Here is a 17,725-nt window from a genome sequence, read left to right as displayed (position 1 = left end):
AATGTGGTGGTAGGAAAGTCTGTCAGACTTTCATCTTCACTCTCCTCAGTTTTTACACATGCACTTTAGGGTGAATGGGTGAGAAAGGAGCTGAATACAAACTGACCCTGTCCCCTCTCTTGATATACCCCCAGAAGTCCCCTGAGATCCCTTCTGCGGAACAGAATTTGCAAAAACCTGCTACGTTCCACCCAAACTTATGCAACTGATGTGGCCCTATGTGCACAAACGCATTTGGACTAACATGATATTTTAAGTGAAATGCTGGCTCAAAGGGAGTTTGCTTTGCAGGCAAAAGGAGGCAAAAGATGGAAATCTGACTCAACCTGCTAGCCACTGGACAGTCCTTACCCACTCTTTCCTCATAATGTAGAGTGAATTTGTATCTGGTGTTGTAAAGCAGGAAGGATGGTTGGGGTATTACAGAGCTAGCTAGATGCCTGGGAGACTTACAGACCATTCACGGCTTTGCCATATGTCTCCTATGTGATGTTCAGCAATTCACATGGGGGCAGATTTTCAAAGGTATTTAGGTGACAAAAGTTGCAGATAGCCACCTGGTTTTCTAAAGCTTAATTTGAAAGCAATGAAATTTAAGCATCTAGGGCCTACTGGAATTTTTTGAAGTACATGGCACTTAAATACCTTTAAAGATCTGGTCACCAGGCACTTTTAAAAACCTTGCTAGTCACCTACCTGCACCAATAGGCCAAACACCTCTATACATTTTTACAAATCTGGCCCTTCGTCTCTTTCCATAAATCAGGTTATAACAGTAACTGCCTATCTCACAAAAGCATGATGAGGACAAAGACACTGAAGACTGTGAAGTGCTCAGATAATACCATAAGGAAGATTATGGAAGTATAGACTATAGACAGATAAGTGTGCATAGGATATTATGAGTATGTCAACACTGCATAGTTACCCCAGGTTCAGATTCAGGGTTAAGCCCAAGGCTCATTACCATCCACACACAAATCAGTTTGGCTTCAGTCAGCAAGCCCTCAGGACTCAATCCTGCAGAGTCTGGAATAGGGGTGAATCTGCACCTGAGTATCACTGCAATATGGGCCCAACCCCTATCAGTTTGCAGCGTTGATGCAGCTCAAGCCACAGACCCAAATCAGAAGGTCTGCATAAAGTAGTATGGAAGCATTATCCTGGTTGTGAGACCCAGGTAAACCCAGGTTTACAATGCAGTATGGATGCTTAAGTATGGGCCTGGAAACATTAAATCTACAAGCCCAGATCCCAGAGACCTGGGTTTACAATGCAGTGTAGACATGCTCTAGGAGTCCAGATTTCCATTATTGTGTCAGAGAGAAAATATTTCCTAGGGACAAGAGTTGGGAACTGGGAGCTAATATCCTTCTGGACCAATTTTTTAAATTACACCAGAAGCAGAAAACCTGTTAAACAAGCAGTGGGACCTGCAAAACCACAGTGCTAAAGTAGCACTCAAGGAGGATGAGGCCACTGCGGAGAAACCAAATGAATTCTTTGTATCGATCTTCACGGATGAGGATGTCAGGGAGATTCCCCATCCTGAGCCATTCTTTTTAGGTGACAAATCTGAGGAACTGTCCCAGATGAAGGTGTCCTTATAGGAGGTTTTGGAACAAATTGATAAACAGAACAGTAATAAATCACTAGGACCAGATGATACTCACCAAAGAGTTCAGAAGGCACTCAGATATGAAATTGCAGAACTACTAACTGTATTATGTAACGTATCATTTAAATCAGCTTCTGTACCAAATGATTGGAGTATAGGTAATGTGATGCCATTTTTTAAAAAAAGAGGTCTGAGTTATTCTCAGCTCCATGACTGTCTCACTACATCATCTCATTACTGGAGTAGGGAAAGTAGATCATAGAATATTAGGGTTAGAAAGGACCTCAGAAGATCATCTAATCCAACTCCCTGCTCAAAGCAGGACCAATCCCCAGATTTTTACCCCAGTTCTCCAAATGGCCCCTTAAGAAATGTACTCACAAGCCTGGGTTTAACAGGCCAATGCTCAAACCACTGAGCTATCCCTCTGCCCAGCTAAGGAAGTGTTGTTTACTACTTCTCATAACACAAGAACTAATGGTCACCAAATGAAATTAATAGGCAGCATGTGTAAATATTTCTTCACACAACACACTGTCAACCTGTGGAACACCTTTCCAGAGGATATCGTGAAGGCCACAACCATAACAGGGGTCAACCAAGAACTTGATTAATTCATGTAGGATAATTTCATCAATGGCTATTAGCCAGGATGGACAGGAATGGTGTCCCTAACCTCTGTTTGCCAGAAGCTGGGAATGAACAACAGGTATGGATCACTTGATGATTACCTCCACTGTTCATTCCCACTGAGGCACCTGGCACTGGCCACTGGATACTGGGCTAGACAGGATACTGGGTTAGAAGGACATTTGAGATGCTCCAGTAGGAAATATTATGAAATATTTCTTCACACAACTCACAGTCAACCTGGGAAATTCTTTGCCAGAGAATGTTGTGAAGGCCAAGACTATAATAGGGTTAAAAAAAATAGATAAATTAATGGAGGATAAGTCCATTCATGGTTATTAGCTAGTATGGGAGGGATGGTGTCCCTAGCCTCTGTTTGCCAGAATCTGGGAATGGGCGACAGGATGAATCGCTCAATGATTACATGTTCTGTTCATTTCCTTTGAAGCAGATGGCATTGGCCAGTGTCAGAAGACAGGATGCTGGGCTAGGTGGACTTCTGGTCTGACCCAGCATGGCTGTTTTTATGGATTAAAATTGCTATTTATTTATAATTTCTATTGCAGGAATAACTAGAGACACCGAACAAGAGTGGGGGTCCCATTTTGGTAGGTACTTTTTAAGCACATAGGCCATATTTCCAAAGGTGTTTAGATGCTCAAAGAAGCAGATAACTGCTTGGTGGTCTTTTCTAACATGTCTATGTGGCTTGATTTTAATGGGAGGTAGACATCTAGACACTTTTTATAAAAACACTAAGTACCTATCTATATCTTTAGGCACCTAAATATCTTGTAAAATCTGGGACTGGTTGTGTTTCTAAGCATGATTATAGTTCAACTGGATGTTATAGCCTGTGTTATGTAGGAGGTCAGACTAGATGATCAAGATTGTCTACTCTGGCCCAGAGAATTGATATGACTTGCAGCAGGTCAAACAGAAAGTCAGTGTCAGAGTTAAAAATGGAAGAAAGGAGTCCTGATTCCATGATCAGGTCTCAATGCACTTAATCACTACTGATAGACCAAGAGATCTCTTCCATGTTAATGTCCATCCCTCTGATCCTCCTTTTACCTGTTCAATTACTTTGCCTGCCAAGAGAAGAGCAGAGAGGGTGTGTCATGATACAATTCCCCACTCTGAACCTTAGTGTCCAAAAGATGGGGTACCAGCATGAATTCCTCTAAGCTCAATTACCAGTTTAGTACTTGTAGCGCTGCCGCCAACCAGGAATTCCAGTGCCTGGTACACTCCGGTCCCCGCCTAAAACTTTGCCCGGGGACCCCCAAGACCCAGTCCCTCTGGATCTTAACACAAGGAAAGTAAACCCTTTCCCTCACCGTTGCCTCTCCCAGACTTCCCCTCCCTGGGTTACCCAGGAAGATCACTGTGATTCAAACCCCTTGAATCTTAAAATAGAGAGGAAAATTCACCTTCCCCCCTCCTTCTTTCTTCTCCTCCCAGACTCTCCCTGAGAGAGAAAGTAATCCTAACACAGAGAGAAATTAGCCTTTCTCTCCCCCTTCCCTCCTTTCTCCCCACCAATTCCCTGGTGAATCCAGACCCAGTCCCCTGGGGTCTCACCAGAATAAAAAAACAATCAGGTTCTTAAACAAGAAAAGCTTTTAATTAAAGAAAAAAAAACAGTAAAAATTATCTTTGTAAATTTAAGATGGAATATGTTACAGGGTCTTTCAGCTATAGACACTGGGAATACCCTCCCAGCCTAAGTATACAAGTACAAATTAAAATCCTTTCAGCAAATACAAATTTGAACTCCTCCCAGCCAAATACACATTTGCAAATAAAGAAAACAAACATAAGCCTAACTCACTTTATCTACCTAGTACTCACTATTCTGAACTTACAAGAGCTTGTATCAGAGAGATTGGAGAGAAACCTGGTTGCACGTCTGGTCCCTCTGAGCCCCCAGAGTGAACAACAACCAAACACTAACAGCACACACAAAGACTTCCCTCCCTCAAGATTTGAAAGTATCCTGTCCTCTGATTGGTCCTCTGGTCAGGTGACAGCCAGGCTCACTGATCTTGTTAACCCTTTCCAGGCAAAAGAGATATGAAGTACTCCTGTTCCATTAACTCTTACTTATCTGTTTATGACACACTCCCTGTCCACAGCCATCTGCAGCCAGCCCCTGCCCACAGCCACCTCCTGCCCACAGCCGCCCCCGGCCCAAAGCCACCCACAGGCAGCCCCTGCCACAGCCCCTACCACAGCCAGCCCCTGTCTGCATCACCTCCCCACAGCCAGCCCCTGTTGCAGCCAGCCCATCTCACACTCCCTGCCTCCAGCTAGCCCTGCCCCATGCTCCTGTCTGCAGCCAGCCCATGTCCACTGGTGCCCTGCAGTTCTCAGGGCAGTAACCCTGCACACCTGCTTCAATGAGAGGGGGCAGGGAGCAGCTGGTACCCACACATGTGCACAGCCTAGGGTGACCAGACAGCAAGTGTGAAAAATCGGGACGGGGGTGAGAGGTAATAGGAGCCTATATAAAAAAAAGACCCAAAAATTGAGACTGTCTCTATAAAATTGGGACATCTGGTCACTCTAGCACACCCCAAGGGTGTGGTGGGGACCCACACATGTGAAACAGAGCTCATATCTAGTTCAGGCCCATCTTTTTTAAAAATAACTTTAGATTGGGTTAGCATAAATCTGTATTTTCCTGGACATGTCAGGCTTTTCAGTTCTTAAATCGCTGTCTGGGTGGAATTTTTAAAATTTAAAAATTCCTCTCGGGAAAATATAGATGTATGGTAACCCTATTGGTACAAAAAATACATGCTATGGCACATCCCTTAAATCAGAACTTTTTATAGGGAACCGGTTGTTAAGATTTTAGCAGCTCATCACTGATCCTATTACTATTACTCCAGTTTACAAGGTCATCCAGATCTTCCTGTATGATATACTGGTCCTTCTCTGTATTGGCAATACCTCCCTGCTTTGTGTCATCTGCAAAATTTATTAGCACATTCTCACTTTTTGTGCCAAAGTCAGTAATAAAAAGATTAATAAGATTGGTCCCAAAACTTATCCCTGAGGAACTCCACTAGTAACCTCCTTCCAGCCTGACACTTCACCTGTCAGCACAACCCATTGTAGTCTCCCCTTTCTCCTTATCCACCTTTCAATTTTCATAATGCTCTCCATATTTTCCAATTTAGCTAATAATTCCCCATGTGGAACTGTATCAAATGCCTTACTGAAATTGAAGTAAATTAGATCCACTGTGTTTCCTTTGGCTAAAAAATCTGTTATCTGCTCAAAGAAAGAGATCGGGTTGGTTTGGCATGATATACCTCTTGTAAAACCATGTTGTATTTTGTCCCAATTACCATTGACCCCAATGTCCTTAACTACTTTCTCCTTCAAAAAATTTTCCAAGACCTTGCACACTACAGATGTCAAACTAACAGGCCTGTAGTTGCCTGGATCCCCTTTTTCCCCCTTTTTAAAGATAGGAACTATGTTAGCAATTCTCCAGTCATACAGTACAACTCCTGAGTTTATAGATTCATTAAAAATTCCTGCTAATGGGCTTGCAATTTCATGTGCCAGTTCCTTTAATATTCTTGGATGAAGATTATCTGGGCACCCCAATTTAGTCCCATTAAGCTGTTTGAGTTTGGCTTCTACCTCAGATGTGGTAATATCTTCCTCCCATTTGTCATCCTACCATTATTCCTAAACTCCTCATTAACCTCATTAAAGACTGATGCAAAGTATTTGTTTAGATACTGGGCAATGCCTAGATTATCCTTAACCTCCATTCCATCCTCAGTGTTTAGCAGTCCTACTTCTTTCTTTGTTTTCTTCTTATTTATATGGCTATAGAACCTTTTACTATTGATTTTAATTCCCTTTGCGAGGTCCAACTCTACATGACTTTTGGCCTTTCTCACTTTATCCCTACATGTTCTGACCTCAGTAAGGTAGTTTTCCTTGCTGATCACTCCCATCTTCTACCCCTTGTAGGCTTTCTGTGTTTTCTTAATCGTCTCTCTGCCACAAGTTCTTCAGTCCAATCCACTTCCCTAACTGATTTCCGTAATTTTTTTAGGTTAGCCCTTTTGAAACCAGGAACCCTAGTCACAGATCTATTTTTGTTTATCCTTCCATTTAGTTTAGAATAAGGCATGATATTATCATAAGGTTTGTTGTACAAATGACATCCTATGCTGCTAAAGACACAATGGAGAATCCAACTGGAGCTCAAGTCTGTGTCGTCCAACTGAGGAGAAGGATCAGGGTGGGAGGTAGGCTTACTTTTTTCCCATTATGGTGGTTTAATTAGGAGTCAATTGCAATAGAGACAACGTTTCCATGTTTATTCCATGTTTATTTCTATGAAATAAAAAAAGTCATTTTAATTCAAAATTAATATTTGGTCCAAAACTGACTCCAGGTTCAACATAATCTGCCACACTTGAAATAATGCTATTTGCATCCCCATTATGTAGGCACTGCAAAGTAATACTGTTCACTACAATCCCATGAGCCAAATGCAAACTAATAGACCCTAGCAGTGACCTCTGGACACATCAACAGGAAGATCTTTATTGCTGTTATCTGGACCAAGCCCTGCTGTGACTGTTACCGAGGATTCCCTTACTTGGTAACTTTACTCTCTGTGAGGCGGTATCAGGAAATAAACCAAGGGAGATGCAGCACCTCACTCTGCTATATGACTGGCATAAATCATATAAAATCAAATACTGTACTTAAAGTCTTCACTTTATTAGTCGAAAGCAGTCTCACCGGAATGCCTTTATTCAAAGTCTCTGCTTTATTTAGTCTCAAACTTGTACAAACACAGTAGATTATACAGCATACCCAGACAATAGTTACCCATGGTCTGCAGGGGTCTCAAGTTCTCAAACAACAAGATTCCAGAGGCCAGCTATTCTCCTGTGACTGGAGACTCCAAGAAATGTCCATAAGATCAAATCTAAATTCCTCAGTCCTGTCTACCCCATTTATGCTATTAACTGCTACAGTTACTCCAGATGTGGCCGAATAGTGGGAAATAATCATTTCCCTGGTCTGCTGGCAATGATCCTACTAATGCAGCCCAATATGCTGTTAGCTTTCTTGGCGACAAGGGCACACTTGACTCACATCCAGCTTCTCATCCACTGTAATCACCAGGTCCTTTTCTGCAGAACTACTGCTTAGCCAGTTGGTCCCCAGACTGTAGCGGTGAATGAGATTCTTCCGTCCTAAGAGCAGGATTCTGCACTTGTCCTTCTTGAACCCCATCAGCTTTCTGAGGTCAGACTAGATGATCATAATGGTCCCTTCTGACCCTCCTGACCTTAAAGTCTATGAGTCTTTTGTCCCAATCCTCCAATATGTCTAGATCTCTCTGGAGCCTATCTCTACTCTCCAGCATATCTACCTCTCCCCCCAGTTTAGTGTCATCTGTGAACTAGCTGAGGGTGCAGTCTATCCCATCATCCAGATCTTTAATAAAGATGTTGAAAAAAACCCGTCCCAGGACCAGTCCCTGGGGCACTCTGCATGATACTGGCTGCCAACTATACATTGAGCCATTGATCACTACTGGTTGAGCCTGACAATCTAGCCAGATTTCTATCCACCTTATAGTTCATTCATCCAATCCACATTTTTTTAACTTGCTGGCAAGATCACTGTAGGAGACCATATCAAAACCAGTGCTAAAGTCAAGATTTATCACATCCACCAGTTTCCCCACATCCACAGAACCTTATCTCATCACAGAAGGGAATCAGGGAAGTCTTACTGTCCATCATACCTGACCCAGTTGGACAACAGTTATGGGGGCATGTTGTCTCATTCAAGGGGATGGGACTGCTCTCATAAGAAAGGATTATTGATCTGCTTTGGGATAGCAGGATCAGGACCTTGCTATGTACATCAGAACCTTTCAGTAATGCAATTAAGTCATCCCACAGTGAGGAAAGAACTCCTTTGAGCTAAGCAGGCTGATTTCATCATGACAGGTGTTTCTGCCAATTCTGTGTCGTGAAAACAGCAGGAACTCCCCAGAGTCAGCCAATAGAAAACCCACTCAGAAGTGGCATCAGGGGACACACAGCCTTCTCCAGCAAAGAATACAAATATGGAAGAGAAGGAAGGAATTGGTTCATACTGCATCAAGCAGATATTAGGAAAAGTCTTCTAACTCTACGGATAGTTAAGCACTGGAACTGACTAGCAAGAGACGGTGTGGAATCTTCACCTTCGCAGGTTTTGAAGAGCAGGTTAGACAAACCCTCTCAGGGATGACCTCTTGTGCTCCCTTCCAGCCCTACATTTCTATGATTCTATGAGGAGGCAACCACACCCTATCAACAGAGGGACGAGGGCATGGCCCAAACGAGAGAGAACATAATCCTGGTCACCCTACCCAGAGAGATCCAAGCTAAACTGGAGGCTGAATATCATGCGGTTGAAGGTGAGTGTTATGCCTTGTACTGCTGCTGCCACACGCTCAGACAAAACCTGCCCATCAAAGGCCTGTGCAGTCAGTTGATTCAGTCTTGCCTTCCCCCCAATATGTCCATCAGTGATAATATCAACATGTAATCAATGGGGAGACTGAAGCAGAGAGAGGGCAAATGTCAGGCTATTTCTCACCATCATTGGCAGAACCTAGAACAGAATGATAGAATCTAGAGTCAAGAAAGGAAAACTCTGTCCCTTCCAATCCATCTCTTTGCTAGGACCATCCCCAAGAGTACATTTATTAGTGTCTGCTCCACTTTACTTTTAAATAGCCCAGTAAGAGGATCAGGGCTTTCCAGACTGGACCAGTCCCAGGTCTGTTCAGCCGAGTCTCCTCTCTGACAGTTTCAGCCCCAGAGGCTGCAGAGAAATGTGTAAGAACTTTGCAGCAACACTTGTGGAATGATCTGCCTCCCCCCTTCCACCAATCAGGTTTCATCCTGATCTTTAATAGTTAGAGATGGAGGTACACCCTTAACTCTAAGGTGTAAGATCCCTTCCAGAACTGTTGTTAAACTCCAGAGTGAATAATAAACGCTTACTCATGGCAGATAAAGCTCTAATTTCTTATCCTTCTTTCAGTGACATAGAGAAAAATTAATTACCATCCTCTTTATAATAACCCTTCACATATTTGAAGACTGTTATCAGCTATCCTGTAGCCTTTTTTCAAGAAAACATTCCTATTTTTCATATAAAAGTTAAGCTCTTTTTTGAAACATATTAAGTTCTTGTCCCCAAAATTTCTTGTGGCAATGAGTTCCACTGTCTAATTATTGGCTTCCAAGCAAGGCAGTTTCACAGCCTGAAGCTTCTCACTGTCAGGATATACTACCTAATGTTAACCCTAAATTTTCCCTTTCTTTATTTTTTCCCTTTATTCTATCTTTGTTTTGTTAATCATGACAACTAGTTTCTATTTACATATTTCAAATAGTCATTAGAATTAGTTGAAAAGTGGAAATTCAATTTAATGAAAAATGTTTACATTTGTAATTTTTTTCCATTTATCAAGAAGCAGTTTACATTTTTTCAAACTTTTGCTTACTTAAAAAAATGAATACATGACATTAATTTTGTTTGCATTTTGTTTCTCTCTTTTTTTTCCTGTTTACTAATGGGTGCAGTAAAATGAACAGTGACATTTCTCCATGATCTTCCTCTGAGCTTATTCTTTTTTTTCTTTTTGCCATACAGAATATTTAAAAAGAAATCCTCATTTTTTTTTGAAAAATTACCACATGGCAAGGGGAAAGACATTCATTTTTCCTTTTACTTCTCAGTAACTTTTTCAAAGTTGTGGAAATTCAGAAAGGGGAATGTGAGTGGGGGATAAAAAGGAATTGTGGTCAAAAATAAAATTCCTCAGACATGAAGGATGGCATATTTTCTGAATCATGTTAGTTTAGATCTCTTGTAAATGTACAGATTTACTAGCATAGACGTCAATAGAAATTTTTATCATTCAATTATCACAATGTCTCTGTGCAGTTTGAATCAACAATATCCCTTGGTAGAGAAATCCAAAAGTTGTGATGGACTGATCATAAAGCAGCATAAAAACTGATCCACGTGATACAGTATAAATGAAATCAAATGACTACCTAAAAAGGCATAGGGCACAACCACATTCATGGAACCTTGGTTTCTGTTGGGGACAAGGGAAACTTCTGAAGTTTAAACCAAGCCAATTCTCAGCCAACTAAATTGTGGGGTGTTTTATCAGCCCAAACGAGGCTTGCTGAATTCAGGGAATCCAGTCAGGGTTGCCAGAGGATTCAGGGGGCCTGGAGCAAAGCAATTTTGGGGGCTCCTTCCATAAAAAAAAGGTGCAATACTGTAGTAACGTATTTAGAAATGTAAAAAATAACCAGTGAAATACATGCAAAAATTAATTTTTAATAATTTGAAAATACACAAAATACATTATTTAAAAACATTAAATGCTTTAATATATTTGCAATTACATAATGGGCTGTTGCTGGGTGATGGTGATGGTTGGTGCCAATGGGCTGTCGCTGCCTGGGGGTGGCACTGCTGTTGCCCAGGGCTGGGTGGGGAGCTGGGCTCTGGGTCAGGGGGTGCCTGGCTCAGAGGGGCTGTGCTCAGACCTGGGGGTCAGGAGGTGATGGGGTCAGGAGGTGCCTGGCTCAAAGGGGCTGTGCTCAGAGCTGGGGGTCAGGGCTGTGAGGGGATGGGGTAGCGGGGGGTGTCCGGCTCAGAGGGGCTTCCCATGCTCCGACGTCTCCTGGAGCCTTAGCGCACCACGTCCAGGAGCGGCCCTGGACAGCCCTGGGATCTGAGCTCCTCCTACTCAGAGCTGCGTGTTATGGGAGTGAGGCTCGGGCAGGACCTGAGCTCGCAGCCCTGCCCCCTTACCACGCGTCTCTGAGCGGGAGGAGCTCAGGTCCTGCCACTGCAGTGCTGTCCAGGGCTGCTCCAGGATGCAGCGCGCTGAGGCGCTGGGAGATTGGGGAAGGTGGAGGTGGAAGCTGGGGGGGGTGCCTCCCACATTCTCGTGGGGGCCTCTGTGGGGCTTGAGGCCTGGGGCAAATTGCTCCACTTCCCCCCCTGCCGGGCAGCCCTGAATCCAGTGCCTACAACTTCATTTGCCAGGCTCCACCTGGTGAACTTGTTTACTCACTGCAAACCACTAGTGTCAGTTCTTTGGAGCAGAATAAATGAAGCAAGGCTTAATGTGTTGTCCGTCAGATAAATTAGGGTCTTTACACAAATCTGAGCTTGCTTCAGCAGCTCGTTTGTGTGTCAGTTTTTCCCACTCAGTCTCCAATACTCTTAACCTCCATTGTATGTGTGTATGTCTGCCTGTGTGCTGAGCTCAGTATTTAGGTTGGTGGCCTGAAGGAGAGGGAGCTTTTGAACATTAATGCATTTAAATTACTAATGTGATATTGATGTTTAATAAATGTTCTCGTTCTATTTGCAGGGTTTGGTTCATTTCCCTCATGGCAAACATGAAGCAGGGAAATCAAACCTCCTTCACAGAGTTCATCCTCCTGGGATTTGGGTCTATCCCCAAACTGCAGGCCCTTCCCTTCCTGTTGCTCCTTGGGATTTACATTGTGACTATAGCTGGGAACATCCTCGTAATTGCTCTAGTTGTGGCTGATCAACACCTTCAGACCCCCATGTACTTCTTCTTGGAGAACTTGTCCTGCTTGGAGACCTGCTACACCTTAACCATCCTGCCAAGGATGCTCGCCGGTCTCCTTACTGAGGACAAAACCATTACCATTGGTGGCTGCATCACACAATGTTACTTTGTTGGTTTCTTTGCAGCCACTGAGAGTTATCTCCTAGCAGTGATGTCTTATGACCGATATCTAGCAATATGCAAACCACTGAATTATGCAGCCCTTATGAATGGCAGTTTCTGCCTCCAGCTAGCAGCTGGGTCTTAGGTAAGTGGGTTATTGGCTAGTTGCATAGTAACAGGTATGTTATTACAATTAACTTTCTGCGGTCCCAATGAAATTGATCATTTCTTCTGTGAAGTTACACAAATAATAAATCACTGCTGCATTGATATTTACCATTTGGAACTTGTACTTACCATTATGTCTCCTTTATTCACATTGCCCCCATTTGCTTTAACTGTGATGTCCTATATTTGTATCATCTCCACCATCCTGCGAATACCTTCCAACACTGGAAGGCAGAAGGCCTTTTCCACCTGCTCCTCTCACCTGATCGTGGTGACAATTTTCTATGGGACTCCGATCATTGTGTATCTGCTACCAAAAAACAATACACTCAGAGACCTCAACAAAGTGTTCTCTGCCTGCTACACATTTCTGACTCCTCTGGCCAATCCCTTCATATACAGCCTGAGAAACACAGAGGTGAAAGAGGCACAGAGAAAAATGTGTAGATTTTAGAAGACTACAGAATTGCTAGTGTAGTTTTTGCAAGACAAAACAATAATGAGTGCAGCTGATTTACAGTTTAATGCTTAAATCTTGTGTAGCCCATTATTTCATGCCAGGTGTTTGGAACTGTGAGTTTATAACATATGAAGGGTGTGCAAAGATTTATCTGTAAGATCAATTAGAATGAGGATCTTTGTGTTTGGAATAAAACTGTGCTGTATTTTCCTTGCTGAAGGTGGGTAGATACTATTTTAATGAATTCCATAGACTAAAACAAAGTCTGCATGTAAAATAGTGACTTAAAGCTGGATCTACAAAGCGACTTAGACATTTCAATGCCTTGCTTCTAGCGCCATTCTAGCCAATGGAACCCACATCCAGACTTGGGCAGTCAGGGGGATCATCTACATTGAAATAAAAGACCCAAGGCAAAGCTGTGGCTAGCCCAAGTTATCTGTCTTGAACTTGGGGGGATTTAGGCCACAGGGGTAAAAATGGCAGGGTAGACATTTGGGTGAAGCCCAGACTCTGTAACCCTGCAGTGAGGGTGCATCTCAGAGCCCAGGCTGCAGCCCAAGCCCAGACCTCTACATGGCTATATTGAGCCCCTTAGCCTGAGCCCTGCTGGCACTAGTCTATTGCCTCAGGCTCTGAGACTCGGTGTTGTCAAGGCTAAATCCTCATGCTGCCTCTGCGTGCAGACAAGGATTCTAAAAATGAACACTTGCCACTCCAGGTTTGTAATAAACTCCCAAGGTTACAAGTTTTCTCTGATCTTGGCTTGGTAAATGCTGCCACCACCCAATGCAAAAAAAACAAAAAAAAACAAAAAAAAACAACCTTAGAACCCAGGAAGGAGCACTTGGGAATTCCTCCCTATGGGTACTCTCAAGCCCTTTTACCACCCCTCCAAGGAAGAGCTGATAAAGAAAACAAAGGAAATTAGCTGTAGCTTCCAGCTAATCAGACAACATGCACAAACCTCTTCGAACACCAAAAATCCAATCCTGTTCTTAAAAAAGGTAAATTTTATTAAAAACAAAAAGAGAAAAAATACTTAGGGTTTTTGTTAGATTTAAAAAAAATTACAAAAATTAAGCACCCCAAATAGCTTTCTTGGGGGTTCAGCTAAAAGATTACAAGGAAACAAAAGCATCAGGGGTTAGCACAGAGGAGATGCAAAAGCCAAAATAAAATATAAACCTGATAGCGTCTAACTCAACATTCCCAATCCAAATTATTTCTTCTAAGTTTGGAAAATACTTTTTCATACATAGTTCAAACCTTACACAGCATTTCTGCTTATAGCATTTCTATTCAGTGCCGGTGCAGCCCAGAGAACCATAGACACAGGGAAAGTTACTTTCCCAATTTTAAAAAGTTCTGCCTTCCCATTGGCTTTTTTGGTCAGGTGCAGACTTCCTTTTCTTTACCTCTGATAATAATTACATGAAGAACTAAATGGTACTTTTTACATTTCAAGGACTACAATGACTTAGAATGCAGGAGTACTTATGGCACCTTAGAGACTAACACATTTATTTGAGCATAAGATTTTGTGGGCTACAGCCCATTTCATCAGATGCATAGAATGGAACATATAGTAAGACTATATATATACAGACAGAACATGAAAAGGTGGGAGTAGCCATACCACCTCTAAAGGCTAATTAATTAAGATGAGTTATAATCAGTTATAATAACCATCATAGGACCTAATCACATCAGCCACACCATCAGGGGTTCGTTCACCTGCACATCTACCAACGTGATATATGCTTACGGGTACATTAACACATGTATGCCTGTGACAATGGACATGACTTGGTGAATGGTGGGACTTTCTGTTTCTCCCTAAGCTGGACAAAAAACATTCCTTTAGAGGCTCCTTTTTATACCTCAAGGTGGGTGGCGGGTGGTGGTGGATATTCTCTCCTCAGGGCGACTGAGTCATCTATCTGCTGAGAGGTCTTCTGCTTGCCAGGAGCTAGAATTCATGATGTGAGGGAGAGACTACCAAGACCCAACAAGCCCTCAGATTGCTACCCCTTCCTGCCATGTGGGCACCAATGATAATGCCAAGAGTGACCTTGAGCAGATCACTGCAGACTACATGACTCTAGGAAGAAGGATAAAGGAGCTTGAGGCGCAAGTGGTGTTCTCGTCCATCCTCCCTTTGCAGGGAAAAGGCCTGGGTAGAGACCGTCGAAATGTGGAAGTTAATGATGGCTATGCAGGTGGTGTTGAAGAGGCAGCTTTGGATTCTTCGACCATGGGATGGTGTTCCAAGAAGGAGGAGTGCTAGGCAGAGATGGGCTCGACCTAATGAAGAAACGTAAGAACATCTTCGCAAGCAGACTGGCTAACCTAGTGTGGAGGGCTTTAAACTAGGTTCACTAGGGGAAGGAGACCAAAGCCCTGAGGTAAGTGGGGAAATGGGATACTGGGAGGAAGCACAAGCAGGAGAGTGCAAGAGGGGAGGACTCCTGTCTCAGACTGAGAAAGCAGGACAATCAGCGAGTTATCTTAAGTGCCTATACACAAATGCAAGAAGCCTGGGAAACAAGCAGGGAGAACTGGAAGTCCTGGCTCAGTCAAGGAACTATGACATGATTGGAATAACAGAGACTTGGTGGGATAACTCACATGACTGGAGTACTGTCATGGATGGATGTAAACTGTTCAGGAAGGACAGGCAGGGCAGAAAAGGTGGGGGAGTTGCATTGTATGTAAGAGAGCAGTATGACTGCTCAGAGTTCCAGTATGAAACTGCAGAAAAACCTGAGAGTCTGTGGATTAAGTTTAGAAGTGTGAGTAACAAGGGTGATGTCATGGTGGGAATCTGCTATAGACCACCAGAGCAGGGGAATGAGGTGGACAAGGCTTTCTTCTGGCAACTAGCAGAAGTTAATAGATCGCAGGCCCTGGTTCTCATGGAAGACTTTCATCACCCTGATACCTGCTAAGAGAGCAATACAGTGGTGCACGGATAATCCAGGAAGTTTTTGGAAAGTGTAGGGGACAATTTCCAAGCGCAAGTGCTGGAGGAACCAACTAGGGGCAGAGCTCTTCTTGACCTGCTGCTCACAAACTGGGAAGAATTAATAGGGGAAGCAAAAGTGGATGGGAACCTGGAAGGCAGTGACCATGAGATGGTTGAGTTCAGGATTCTGACACAAGGAAGAAAGGAGAGCTGCAGAATACAGACCCTGAATTTCAGAAAAGCAGACTTTGACTCCCTCAAGGAACTGATGGCCAGGATCTCCTGGGAGAATAACATGAGGGGGAAAGGAGTCCAGGAGAGCTGGCTGTATTTTAAAAAATCCTTATTGAGGTTGCAGGAACAAACCATCCTGATGTATAGAAAGAATAGTAAATAAGGCAGGCGATCAGCTTGGCTTAACAGTGAAATCCTTGCTAATCTTAAATGCAAAAAAGAAGCTTATAAGAAGTGGAAGATTGGACAAATGACCAGGGAGGAGTATAAAAATATTCAGGCATACAGGAGTGAAATCAGGAAGGTCAAATCACACTTGGAGTTGCAGCTAGCAAGAGATGTTAACAGTAACAATTAGGGTTTCTTCAGGTATGTTAGCAACAAGAAGAAAGTCAAGGAAAGTGTGAGCCCCTTACTGAATGAGGGAGGCAACCTAGTGAGAGAGCATGTGGAAAAAGCTAATGTACTCAATGATTTTTTTTGCCTCTGTCGTCACAAACAAGGTCAGCACCCAGACTGCTGCACTTGGAAGCACAATATGGGGAGAAGGTGACCAGCCCTCTGTGGAGAAAGAATTGGATTGGGACTATTTAGAAAAAGTGGATGAGCAGATGTACTGCATCCAAGGGTGCTAAAGGAGTTAGCGGACGTGACTGCAGAGCCATTGACCATTATCTCTGAAAACTCATAGTGATTGGGGGAGGTCCCGGATGACTGGAAAAAGGCTAATGTAGTGCCCATCTTTAAAAAAAGGGAAGAAGGAGGATCTGGGGAACTACAGGCCAGTCAGCTTCATCTCAGTCCCTGGAAAAATCATGGAGCAGGTCCTCAAGGAATCAATTCTGAAGTACTTGGAGGAGAGAAAAGTGATCAGGAACAGTCAGCATGGATTCACCAAGGGCAAGTCATGCCTGACTAACTTAATTGCCTTCTATGAGGAGATAACTGGGTCTGTGGATGAGGGGAAAGCAGTGGATGTGATATATCTTGACTTTAGCAAAGCTTTTGATACGGTCTCCCACAGTATTCTTGCCAGCAAGTTAAAGAAGTATGGGCTGGATGAATGGACTATAAGTTGGATAGAAAGCTGGCTAGATTGTCGGGCTCAACGAGTACTGATCAACGGTTCCATGTCTAGTTGGCAGCCAGTTTCAAGCGGAGCACCCCAAGGGTCGGTCCTTGGGCAGGTTTTGTTCAATATCTTCATTAATGATCTGGAGGATGGCGTGGACTGCACTCTCAGCAAGTTTGCAGATGACACTAAACTGGCAGGAGTGACAGGTATGCTGGAGGGTGGGAATAGGATACAGAGGGACCTAAACAAATTTGAGGATTGGGCCAAAAGAAACCTGATGAGGTTTAACAAGGACAAGTGCAGAGTCCTGCACTTAGGATGGAAGAATCCCATTCACTGTTACAGACTAGGGACCGAATGGTTAGGAAGCAGTTCTACAGAAAAGGACCTAGGGGTTATAGTGGATGAGAAGCTGGATATGAGTCAACAGTGTGCCCTGGTTGCCAAGAAGGCTAACGGTATTTTGGGCTTTATAAGTAGGGGCATTGCCAGCAAATCGAGGGATGTGATCATTCCCCTCTATTCGACATTGGTGAGGCCTCATCTGGAGTACTGTGTCCAGTTTTGAGCCCCACATTAGAAGAATGATGTGGAAAAATTGGAAAGAGTCCAGTGGAGGGCAACAAAAATGATTAGAGGTCTGGAGCACATGACTTATGAGGAGAAGCTGAGGGAATCAGGATTGTTTAGTCTGTAGAAGAGAAGAATGAGGGGGGATTTGATAGCTGCTTTCAACTACCTGAAAGGGGTTTCCAAAGAGGATGGATGTAGACTGTTTTCAG

At 43.3% G+C, this 17,725-nt stretch overlaps 1 pseudogene; it reads left to right on the top strand.

Moving 5' to 3' along the window:
* Positions 1 to 11,976: 11,976 nt before the first annotated feature.
* Positions 11,977 to 12,660, top strand: LOC115638028 (annotated as a pseudogene).
* The last annotated feature ends 5,065 nt before the right edge of the window (positions 12,661 to 17,725 follow it).

The sequence above is a fragment of the Gopherus evgoodei genome, chromosome 21 (genome assembly GCF_007399415.2).
Source record: "Gopherus evgoodei ecotype Sinaloan lineage chromosome 21, rGopEvg1_v1.p, whole genome shotgun sequence".
Lineage (NCBI taxonomy): Eukaryota > Metazoa > Chordata > Testudines > Testudinidae > Gopherus > Gopherus evgoodei.
Note: the sequence above shows the minus strand (reverse complement) of the source record. Positions and strands in the feature narration are given on the sequence as shown.